Here is a 13,079-nt window from a genome sequence, read left to right on the forward strand (position 1 = left end):
TAATCCATATGCAATTTTAATACTGTTGTGTTTATTCTAATAAATAACACATCGACATTAAAAATCTCACCAGGGTGAAAGGAATAAAGCGATATATAGTGCTAAATTGCCAATGTGTCACATGTACACACAAACCACATAATGATGTATGTAATGCGTATAGAGAATGTACATAATGAGGTAATTGTGTTATGAATAGAGATAATATTTTGCTTATCAATTCCAAACATATTGTATGTTTTTGCCATGTGTGCTAAAAATATATTCAAAACAAGTAAGGCAAACCTGTAACATATTTATAAAAACGTTAATTTTTTTACTAACCAAACGAAAAAAAACCACTATATATACTATGTTATCGTTAAATTTCATTTGAACATAATTATCAAATTGTTTTCATTTCTTGTGTTTTTATTCATCTTTTTTTCCCGATAGATGCCGATGCCCTTTGTGAAAATGCACAATATTTGTTGAGTGAATAATAAACATATATAAACATATAAATTTGAATTATTATGTGCATTTAGAAAATAGTGTCCTTATGTATGTGTTATATAACAACAAATGTAGATACCAGGGACTTTTCAGACTTATTGTTTAACAGTACTATAATGACTGATGTAAAATAAGTAACAAAAAGAGAGTTCTTTTATTATCTATAAAAATATGATACAAGTATTCCAATAGCAAGACTTTTGAACATACATTAAATAAGCATGCTATCTATCTCAATCAATGTGAATGAAAGAAGAGAGCAATATAACAAATCAAACAATTATGGAAATGAACAACCAATGACATAAATAGTGAACAATATGATAATTCAATAGAAACGCATATGTCAGCTTAATTTACTTAATTTAAATTGATTAAATTGAAGTCATAACGAGATTTCTGATTGGCTAGATAATTAATTTATCGTATAAAGAATGATGTTTACGCCATTGTTAGACCAACGTTAAAAATAATATCAATCTGCCTGACGTAACATTTAAATTTTATACAATCTTATGTAATTTTTACGATCAAATGGCTGTTCTTAGCTATAGTTGATTGGTAAAAATTAAATCATTAGGAATGAATTCAATATTTTTTTTGTTTTATACGATATAAAATGGTTTGGGGCAGTTTACGCTTTATAAACCGCAAAGCGGTTTATAAAAAAGCGTAAACTGTTTCAAACCATTTTATATCGGATAAAACCAATAACTATTGAATTCATTGCTTATAATTGAATTTGTTACTCTTCATTGTAGATAAAAACGGTCATTTGACCTTTAAAATGACGTAAATTTGTACAGAATTCAAACGTAACGTCAGGTGTATTGATACGTTTTTTACGTTAGTCTTACTATGACGTAGGCAACATTCTTCATACGATATAAAATAAATTTTAGCCAATCAGAAAGCGCGTTACAACCAGAATTAAATTATTAAGGAATTAATTTAATACGTATTAGTTTTATCTGACATACAATAGTTTGGAACAGTTTACTCTTTTTTTATAAAACGCTTGGCGGTTTATAAAGCGTTAACTGCCCCTTACCATTCTATATCGAAACCCCCCCCCCCCTAAAAATATTGAATTCCTTAATCAACCATTGTAAAAACAAATAGCCTCCTCTATAAACGTCAACTATATCATTTTTTTATAAACATTTTCTCTTTTTAAAAGCTTTTGGTTATTCTGATTGAACGTATGGATGTTTTACTTTGAAATAAAAAATTGTAAGGATATAACACTAAACAGAATATTGCAACGAGTTTAAAAACATCTATATTTTTAGAAACGATCAATCGAAGCATGAAAGACCGATGTCTTAAATTGCCGCCAATTTTTTATTCAATGTCATTTATTTATTTTGCAAAAGTGTTTTTTAAGTTTTTTACAAATTAGTGCGACAGTGTTCCATTAAAAGTTGGACAATGTTGTAATGTCCTCTGTTAGAAGCTATTTTGATTGGATTTGGTTTTGCTTCCATGCACATCTTCATATCCACACCAAAGTCAAGCAATAGTTTAACAATACTGTAATGTCCGTTTTGACAAGCTATATGAAGAGGTGATACAGCCTGTCTTACACTCAATTGAGTATCAGCGCCTGCGTTCAGTAAAAGCTGAGCACAACTGATATGACCTCCATGACAAGCCATGAAGAGAGGACTTGTTCCGTCTTTCATGCATACATTTACATCTTGTTGCTTACTCAATAAAAGTTCTACAATGCTAAAATGTCCATTTTGACAAGCAACAGAGAGAGGACCTGCCCCATTTGTATTGCATAAATTGACATCAGCTTCATTTTCAATCAAAAGCTTTACGATACCATTGTGTCCAGTGCGACTAGCTACATAAAGTGGACTTATGTTATTTACTTTACATAAATTAACATTGGCTCCATTATCAAGCAAAATCTTAACAAGACTCTCAAATCCGTTTTGACACCCAATAAGAAGGGGACTTTCTGCGTCATTGTTACACATATTTATGTCCACATTTTTGTTTAAAAGCAGTTTAACAATATTGCTATGTCCAGTTTTGCACGCCCAATGCAATGGAGAATCTCCATTTTCATTGCAAAATTCGACATCGGCACCACAACTTAGTAACTTTTGAGCAGTATCATCAAATCCGTATTCACAAGCAATGCCGAGAAGTGTTGATCCATTTATGCTACAGCCATTTATTACAACACCATTATCCATCAAAAACTTTATTACTCTGTCAAATTCGTCGGGACTAGATGAATCAGGATGATTTGAAGAGGTCTCCTTCCCTATTCTAAAATGGGTGCTATTTTTCAAAATATAACATACAACTTTGTCGATCTGTTTTTTACCAACTTTACAAAAATAGTTCGTTTGGTTTTCTTTGCATTTGATCTTCGGTTTACTCTTTGTTAGAAAATCTTGAAAAGATTCAATCTGCAAATTAAGACTAGCTACAAAAAGAGGACTTGCTTCCAACTCTTCGGTTAAATCACAATTGATTTCTCCTGTGTCTAATTGTAGCACATAGCAATTATTTTCTCTGAAACAAGCAATGCAAAGGCGACCTGTAATTTCTTGTTCGTTGTAATTGAGTTTCAAAGCATTGCCGACTGGTAACTTCCCAAAACTCTTTTGTCTTATTTCAATTACTGTCGAGGATTGTTGTATTCTATTATTTGTAAACAGATGATCAATAGCACGCATGTCTTGTATGAAGTAATCTATGGATGCATCCCACTTTGTAGAAGCTAAAAAAAGAGAATCACTCTTTGTTTATATCCTTTGAATCAAAACTATAATTATCTTTCAGGTTAAACTAAGTGATTTGAAAAAAAAATGTTCACATTCATATTACTTTTTTCCTCTGGATTATCTGTTTTCCTTGCTTTTGAAACGCATTTCTTAGTCTTTTTTGACCCTTCTGTCTTTTCTCTTTCATTAACGTTGACTACCAAAGAAGAAATAAATGTTTTATTCCTGGGTTTTTCTCATACCAATGACATGTGTTTTATAATCTACTGCAAATAAATTTGATTCCTTGCATTGATCTCAAAACTTAATTGTAATATAAAAAAACTGCTTAGTTTAACAGTTAACCTATCTTACGCGTTAATAAAAAATCTAATAAACAATTTATGTTACTGGAAGCAAACATTATATCCTATGTCTCACAGTCTCTCTCTTATATTACAGATATTAGGTATAAATGCAATTTGCGTTACTCGGTGTTAATATAAATCAGACCAGAAACAAATAATTATACACTACATTATAAAACACTACCTTTGGTTTTTCGATACAGGTAGATGCCACCAAATAAAATTGCCACAATCACATACACTAATAAAGTTAACATCCATATCAACATCTGGTGCTCCTTGTCCAGTGAGTCTCTGTCTGATATCGTGCTGGGTGTTGCCAGAGTCTTGGAAGTACTGGGTGACAGTTTGTAAAATAATCCATATATTATACATGTACTTCACACGGGTAATTTCTTTAATTTTGTGAATTTTTTTCTGATTCAATATTAAATCCTAAATACTACTTATTAACTAATATTTAACCGTAAATACTACATATTAACTTTTTAGTTTATATCAGCATTTTGAAAGTAAAAATAACTAGATCTGACATTTACTAATACCTATTGTCGATTAAGACATTAAAGGTAGTTTAAAAGAAATTATGAAATAGGCAATTTGTTTACAATGTACATAAGTATGATTATGGTTAAACCTATTTACACTTTTTCTAAAAAAAATCTTCAAGAAGATAAATTAAATTATTCAAAGGCTTCTTTAAAAAAATATGTCCCCAAAATGACAAATATTACTATTCATAAGATAGGGAAGATACTTTTCGTTAATAAAAACGACTTTCAGATCGATGTATCAACAGCAATATATTTATAAATACCTGTTACAGACAGGATCGGCGAGGAAGCACCCATTTCTAATTGACAAACAGCTCTGATCTAAAAGAGGCATGTTTCAGTTTTAAATTTCATAATTGGAGAATATGTTATCCAGATACATGTTTTTGACTAAACGCAATTTTGTAATTATAAATAAGAGGAAATATACAAATTGTTTCTGTTTACATTTAAATATTTCATCACTGAAGTAAGACACATCTGGACACCCTTTCATGAAAGTACGACAGCTCATTGCATCCACTAGAGAATTATGTCTGTAGAGAAATAAGCACATGCCTGAAATCGGAGTAAAGAAAAAAAAATTAAAGTGTAAATGTAGTTTATTCAATTACACAGAGCGCTTAATATCAATCAATGCATAAAATTAACTGTAATTTTAAAACTTCTTTTCAAAACATATTTTTGTTAAAAATATAATGTTTACATAAACCATTTATTATATTCCTTCAATTGACTTTTTTTTACCTTTCTGAATTCGTATTCGAAGATCAGTGTAACAAAACTGTAAAAGTTTTGTAAAGTTTTCATTTGGAATACAGGTGTATCCATTGGTTTTCGTACAGTTTATTGATGATGATCTCTCTCTCCACTCTGTCCTATTTCTGGGGCATAAATCGGTGACATAAACTGGAAACGCATAGCCGTCCAATGGTTTTAAATTCATATAAAACAACTAGTTTAAAAACTCCGATTTATCTGTTCATATTGGGAGTTGATTTTTTGTTTACAAAGTAGTTGATGTTTCCTGACAAAAATTTGACTGACGTAATAAGTGGATGCACCACTCTTTTACTAGCAATATATAGTTACCTGAATATGATGCCGATGATAAAAGAGCAATAATTTTGATAGATTGTTTAATTTTACAGGATCGAAGAGACTTTTTCGGGTATTCTCTTTTACCGACAAAAGGGAATATCCCTTTTTTATGTTTAAATTTTGTTTGTTTAATATTTAAAAAAAAAGACATTCATAATTACTTAGATTTGTTATTTCGCGGAACTACATGTAACTTTTAATCCATATGCAATTTTAATACTGTTGTGTTTATTCTAATAAATAACACATCGACATTAAAAATCTCACCAGGGTGAAAGGAATAAAGCGATATATAGTGCTAAATTGCCAATGTGTCACATGTACACACAAACCACATAATGATGTATGTAATGCGTATAGAGAATGTACATAATGAGGTAATTGTGTTATGAATAGAGATAATATTTTGCTTATCAATTCCAAACATATTGTATGTTTTTGCCATGTGTGCTAAAAATATATTCAAAACAAGTAAGGCAAACCTGTAACATATTTATAAAAACGTTAATTTTTTTACTAACCAAACGAAAAAAAACCACTATATATACTATGTTATCGTTAAATTTCATTTGAACATAATTATCAAATTGTTTTCATTTCTTGTGTTTTTATTCATCTTTTTTTCCCGATAGATGCCGATGCCCTTTGTGAAAATGCACAATATTTGTTGAGTGAATAATAAACATATATAAACATATAAATTTGAATTATTATGTGCATTTAGAAAATAGTGTCCTTATGTATGTGTTATATAACAACAAATGTAGATACCAGGGACTTTTCAGACTTATTGTTTAACAGTACTATAATGACTGATGTAAAATAAGTAACAAAAAGAGAGTTCTTTTATTATCTATAAAAATATGATACAAGTATTCCAATAGCAAGACTTTTGAACATACATTAAATAAGCATGCTATCTATCTCAATCAATGTGAATGAAAGAAGAGAGCAATATAACAAATCAAACAATTATGGAAATGAACAACCAATGACATAAATAGTGAACAATATGATAATTCAATAGAAACGCATATGTCAGCTTAATTTACTTAATTTAAATTGATTAAATTGAAGTCATAACGAGATTTCTGATTGGCTAGATAATTAATTTATCGTATAAAGAATGATGTTTACGCCATTGTTAGACCAACGTTAAAAATAATATCAATCTGCCTGACGTAACATTTAAATTTTATACAATCTTATGTAATTTTTACGATCAAATGGCTGTTCTTAGCTATAGTTGATTGGTAAAAATTAAATCATTAGGAATGAATTCAATATTTTTTTTGTTTTATACGATATAAAATGGTTTGGGGCAGTTTACGCTTTATAAACCGCAAAGCGGTTTATAAAAAAGCGTAAACTGTTTCAAACCATTTTATATCGGATAAAACCAATAACTATTGAATTCATTGCTTATAATTGAATTTGTTACTCTTCATTGTAGATAAAAACGGTCATTTGACCTTTAAAATGACGTAAATTTTTACAGAATTCAAACGTAACGTCAGGTGTATTGATACGTTTTTTACGTTAGTCTTACTATGACGTAGGCAACATTCTTCATACGATATAAAATAAATTTTAGCCAATCAGAAAGCGCGTTACAACCAGAATTAAATTATTAAGGAATTAATTTAATACGTATTAGTTTTATCTGACATACAATAGTTTGGAACAGTTTACTCTTTTTTTATAAAACGCTTGGCGGTTTATAAAGCGTTAACTGCCCCTTACCATTCTATATCGAAACCCCCCCCTAAAAATATTGAATTCCTTAATCAACCATTGTAAAAACAAATAGCCTCCTCTATAAACGTCAACTATATCATTTTTTTATAAACATTTTCTCTTTTTAAAAGCTTTTGGTTATTCTGATTGAACGTATGGATGTTTTACTTTGAAATAAAAAATTGTAAGGATATAACACTAAACAGAATATTGCAACGAGTTTAAAAACATCTATATTTTTAGAAACGATCAATCGAAGCATGAAAGACCGATGTCTTAAATTGCCGCCAATTTTTTATTCAATGTCATTTATTTATTTTGCAAAAGTGTTTTTTAAGTTTTTTACAAATTAGTGCGACAGTGTTCCATTAAAAGTTGGACAATGTTGTAATGTCCTCTGTTAGAAGCTATTTTGATTGGATTTGGTTTTGCTTCCATGCACATCTTCATATCCACACCAAAGTCAAGCAATAGTTTAACAATACTGTAATGTCCGTTTTGACAAGCTATATGAAGAGGTGATACAGCCTGTCTTACACTCAATTGAGTATCAGCGCCTGCGTTCAGTAAAAGCTGAGCACAACTGATATGACCTCCATGACAAGCCATGAAGAGAGGACTTGTTCCGTCTTTCATGCATACATTTACATCTTGTTGCTTACTCAATAAAAGTTCTACAATGCTAAAATGTCCATTTTGACAAGCAACAGAGAGAGGACCTGCCCCATTTGTATTGCATAAATTGACATCAGCTTCATTTTCTATCAAAAGCTTTACGATACCATTGTGTCCAGTGCGACTAGCTACATAAAGTGGACTTATGTTATTTACTTTACATTAATTAACATTGGCTCCATTTTCAAGCAAAATCTTAACAAGACTCTCAAATCCGTTTTGACACCCAATAAGAAGGGGACTTTCTGCGTCATTGTTACACATATTTATGTCCACATTTTTGTTTAAAAGCAGTTTAACAATATTGCTATGTCCAGTTTTGCACGCCCAATGCAATGGAGAATCTCCATTTTCATTGCAAAATTCGACATCGGCACCACAACTTAGTAACTTTTGAGCAGTATCATCAAATCCGTATTCACAAGCAATGCCGAGAAGTGTTGATCCATTTATGCTACAGCCATTTATTACAACACCATTATCCATCAAAAACTTTATTACTCTGTCAAATTCGTCGGGACTAGATGAATCAGGATGATTTGAAGAGGTCTCCTTCCCTATTCTAAAATGGGTGCTATTTTTTCAAAATATAACATACAACTTTGTCGATCTGTTTTTTACCAACTTTACAAAAATAGTTCGTTTGGTTTTCTTTGCATTTGATCTTCGGTTTACTCTTTGTTAGAAAATCTTGAAAAGATTCAATCTGCAAATTAAGACTAGCTACAAAAAGAGGACTTGCTTCCAACTCTTCGGTTAAATCACAATTGATTTCTCCTGTGTCTAATTGTAGCACATAGCAATTATTTTCTCTGAAACAAGCAATGCAAAGGCGACCTGTAATTTCTTGTTCGTTGTAATTGAGTTTCAAAGCAGTGCCGACTGGTAACTTCCCAAAACTCTTTTGTCTTATTTCAATTACTGTCGAGGATTGTTGTATTCTATTATTTGTAAACAGATGATCAATAGCACGCATATCTTGTATGAAGTAATCTATGGATGCATCCCACTTTGTAGAAGCTAAAAAAAGAGAATCACTCTTTGTTTATATCCTTTGAATCAAAACTATAATTATCTTTCAGGTTAAACTAAGTGATTTGAAAAAAAAAATGTTCACATTCATATTACTTTTTTCCTCTGGATTATCTGTTTTCCTTGCTTTTGAAACGCATTTCTTAGTCTTTTTTGACCCTTCTGTCTTTTCTCTTTCATTAACGTTGACTACCAAAGAAGAAATAAATGTTTTATTCCTGGGTTTTTCTCATACCAATGACATGTGTTTTATAATCTACTGCAAATAAATTTGATTCCTTGCATTGATCTCAAAACTTAATTGTAATATAAAAAAACTGCTTAGTTTAACAGTTAACCTATCTTACGCGTTAATAAAAAATCTAATAAACAATTTATGTTACTGGAAGCAAACATTATATCCTATGTCTCACAGTCTCTCTCTTATATTACAGATATTAGGTATAAATGCAATTTGCGTTACTCGGTGTTAATATAAATCAGACCAGAAACAAATAATTATACACTACATTATAAAACACTACCTTTGGTTTTTCGATACAGGTAGATGCCACCAAATAAAATTGCCACAATCACATACACTAATAAAGTTAACATCCATATCAACATCTGGTGCTCCTTGTCCAGTGAGTCTCTGTCTGATATCGTGCTGGGTGTTGCCAGAGTCTTGGAAGTACTGGGTGACAGTTTGTAAAATAATCCATATATTATACATGTACTTCACACGGGTAATTTCTTTAATTTTGTGAATTTTTTTCTGATTCAATATTAAATCCTAAATACTACTTATTAACTAATATTTAACCGTAAATACTACATATTAACTTTTTAGTTTATATCAGCATTTTGAAAGTAAAAATAACTAGATCTGACATTTACTAATACCTATTGTCGATTAAGACATTAAAGGTAGTTTAAAAGAAATTATGAAATAGGCAATTTGTTTACAATGTACATAAGTATGATTATGGTTAAACCTATTTACACTTTTTCTAAAAAAAATCTTCAAGAAGATAAATTAAATTATTCAAAGGCTTCTTTAAAAAAATATGTCCCCAAAATGACAAATATTACTATTCATAAGATAGGGAAGATACTTTTCGTTAATAAAAACGACTTTCAGATCGATGTATCAACAGCAATATATTTATAAATACCTGTTACAGACAGGATCGGCGAGGAAGCACCCATTTCTAATTGACAAACAGCTCTGATCTAAAAGAGGCATGTTTCAGTTTTAAATTTCATAATTGGAGAATATGTTATCCAGATACATGTTTTTGACTAAACGCAATTTTGTAATTATAAATAAGAGGAAATATACAAATTGTTTCTGTTTACATTTAAATATTTCATCACTGAAGTAAGACACATCTGGACACCCTTTCATGAAAGTACGACAGCTCATTGCATCCACTAGAGAATTATGTCTGTAGAGAAATAAGCACATGCCTGAAATCGGAGTAAAGAAAAAAAAATTAAAGTGTAAATGTAGTTTATTCAATTACACAGAGCGCTTAATATCAATCAATGCATAAAATTAACTGTAATTTTAAAACTTCTTTTCAAAACATATTTTTGTTAAAAATATAATGTTTACATAAACCATTTATTATATTCCTTCAATTGACTTTTTTTTACCTTTCTGAATTCGTATTCGAAGATCAGTGTAACAAAACTGTAAAAGTTTTGTAAAGTTTTCATTTGGAATACAGGTGTATCCATTGGTTTTCGTACAGTTTATTGATGATGATCTCTCTCTCCACTCTGTCCTATTTCTGGGGCATAAATCGGTGACATAAACTGGAAACGCATAGCCGTCCAATGGTTTTAAATTCATATAAAACAACTAGTTTAAAAACTCCGATTTATCTGTTCATATTGGGAGTTGATTTTTTGTTTACAAAGTAGTTGATGTTTCCTGACAAAAATTTGACTGACGTAATAAGTGGATGCACCACTCTTTTACTAGCAATATATAGTTACCTGAATATGATGCCGATGATAAAAGAGCAATAATTTAAGTTGTGTATGAAGGATTCTTTTTACCTTGGAACGCATATACCACATGTTCCTTGCTTCAGTATATACTAGATTGAAAAATGTGAGTTGTTTGCTTAATCAGATTATATAATTACGTATTAAGTTTGTAACAGACTAATAACAGAAAAAAATCGAGTTGATTAGTCTCATTGACGGCAAAGCAAAGCTGACCGTCTATGAGACTCCGCAGGTACATAAATAATCCTCTAATCTATATGACGTTACAATGAACAACGTGATGTCAAAATTAACCTGTCAATTTTTAATCTATCTCTGGTTCAAATTATGATAAATATATAGGCGTAAAATGTCACAAGAATCTACTCTTAAGTATTATCATTGATGACGTCACATGCCAGTTTGATAATGAAGAGTATTTTCGAGAAAAAAATCGTCGAAATGCAGTGTAAACAATGCTTAAGTACGACAGATACCTAATGTTTATATTGGTGTCAGTTAGGAAATAACGGCTATTGGTACTTTGCGGAACGGAACGGAACGTAACGGAACCAGTTAAGAGGCCCCAAAAGGGGAAACAAGATTTTTTTTAAACGTCATTTTTTCAATTTAACTTATCGTAAATGGAAGATTGTTTTACAAATGAAGATTGTTTTAATGAACTGTGTATTACATAAAATATGCTACCATTTGCTCTATAAGTCAATACACGCTTCTTTCCCGAGAAAACCTGAAGTCACTACATGTAGTTGTTTTATGATGTTTGATTGACACTGTAAATATAAAGTTGAGGTTTAAACCAAACTCAATTAATATGTCTGTGTAACGTCGATGAACATTACTTAAGTAATCTTTCTTCTGAATAGATTTCTTCTGATTCCGTTCCGTTCCGCAAAATACCATTACCCGTGTGGATATTGGTATTTAACGGAACGGAACGGAATCTTTCAAACTTCTTAAATAAAGGAAAATATCATAACAACTACTCACCGTTCCTTGAATTTTTTTCATATTCTTTAAAGATGATTGAGTCTATCAATCAAATCAATTCAGTCATCTTGTGTATTTGCTGATTATTAATTTCAGCGTTTGTGTGCGTGTGCTGCATACAACAACAACTCTGTTTTCATTTTTTTTTTATCAATTTCATATCATTGTCACGGCAGAACTAACTATAGTTGGTTAATTAAGCTAGCAAAAACACAATGCTTATATCAAGTAGAATTCATATTATACCAAGATCATTCGCAGCGCAGGGATAATATCGATAAAAATACTTGATAGTCTTATTTGAAATAAATTTGAATGAATGATGATATAACAAATGTTGTTACCATACTTATGAATAATTTTCTTCTGGTTCCGTTCCGTTCTGCAAAATACCATTACCCGTGTGGATATTGGTATTTAACGGAACGGAACGGAACCGTTTAAAAATTTTGAAATATAAAATATATCATAACAACTACTAGCTGTTTGTTTATTTCTATGTTATTTTGAGATAAATGAAGCAAACCAACAAATCATTTCATCAATTCAAACATCTTGCATATGTGCATATCACTCCTGTGTTGTGTACAGCTATAACTTTTATTTCATCTATGATACTACATTACTTACACGGATGATATTACTAGTTTGTTCATCAAGCTAGCAATAACGCAATGTGTATCCCATATTACGTAGAATTCTAAAATATAACGAGCACATTCGCAAGGAAAAAGTTTAATATTCATCACTTACCTTCCGTCTGAACAATTTTCTTCTGGTTCCGTTCCGTTCCGCAAAATACCATTACCCGTGTGGATATTGGTATTTAACGGAACGGAACGGAATCTTTTAAACTTTTTAAATAATGGAAAATATCATAACAACTACTCACCGTTCGTTAAATTTTTTATCATATTCTTTAAAGATGAATGAGTCTATCAATCAAATCAATTCAGTCATCTTGTGTATTTGCTGATTATTAATTTCAGCGTTTGTGTGCGTGTGCTACATACAACAACAACTCTGTTTTCATTTTTTTTTTATCAATTTCATATCATTGTCACGGCAGAACTAACTATAGTTGGTTAATTAAGCTAGCAAAAACACAATGCTTATATCAAGTAGAATTCATATTATACCAAGATCATTCGCAGCGCAGGGATAATATCGATAAAAATACTTGATAGTCTTATTTGAAATAAATTTGAATGAATGATGATATAACAAATGTTGTTACCATACTTATAAATAATTTTCTTCTGGTTCCGTTCCGTTCCGCAAAATACCATTACCGGTGTGGATATTGGTATTTAACGGAACGGAACGGAACCGTTTAAAAATTTTGAAATATAAAATATATCATAACAACTACTAGCTGTTTGTTTATTTCTATGTTATTT

General features: G+C 30.5%; 2 long non-coding RNA genes across 2 annotated transcripts; both read right to left on the bottom strand.

Moving 5' to 3' along the window:
- Positions 1-4,406: 4,406 nt before the first annotated feature.
- On the bottom strand, positions 4,407-5,211 carry LOC128169946 (uncharacterized). The gene is made up of 3 exons (XR_008241632.1): positions 4,891-5,211; positions 4,591-4,701; positions 4,407-4,464 (listed from the first exon to the last, which is right to left on the bottom strand). It is a non-coding gene; the product is annotated as an uncharacterized LOC128169946 (long non-coding RNA).
- Positions 5,212-9,845: 4,634 nt separating this feature from the next.
- Positions 9,846-10,650, bottom strand: LOC128169949 (uncharacterized). The gene is made up of 3 exons (XR_008241635.1): positions 10,330-10,650; positions 10,030-10,140; positions 9,846-9,903 (listed from the first exon to the last, which is right to left on the bottom strand). It is a non-coding gene; the product is annotated as an uncharacterized LOC128169949 (long non-coding RNA).
- Positions 10,651-13,079: the final 2,429 nt, after the last annotated feature.

The sequence above is a fragment of the Crassostrea angulata genome, unplaced genomic scaffold (genome assembly GCF_025612915.1).
Source record: "Crassostrea angulata isolate pt1a10 unplaced genomic scaffold, ASM2561291v2 HiC_scaffold_261, whole genome shotgun sequence".
Taxonomy (NCBI): Eukaryota; Metazoa; Mollusca; class Bivalvia; order Ostreida; family Ostreidae; genus Magallana; species Magallana angulata.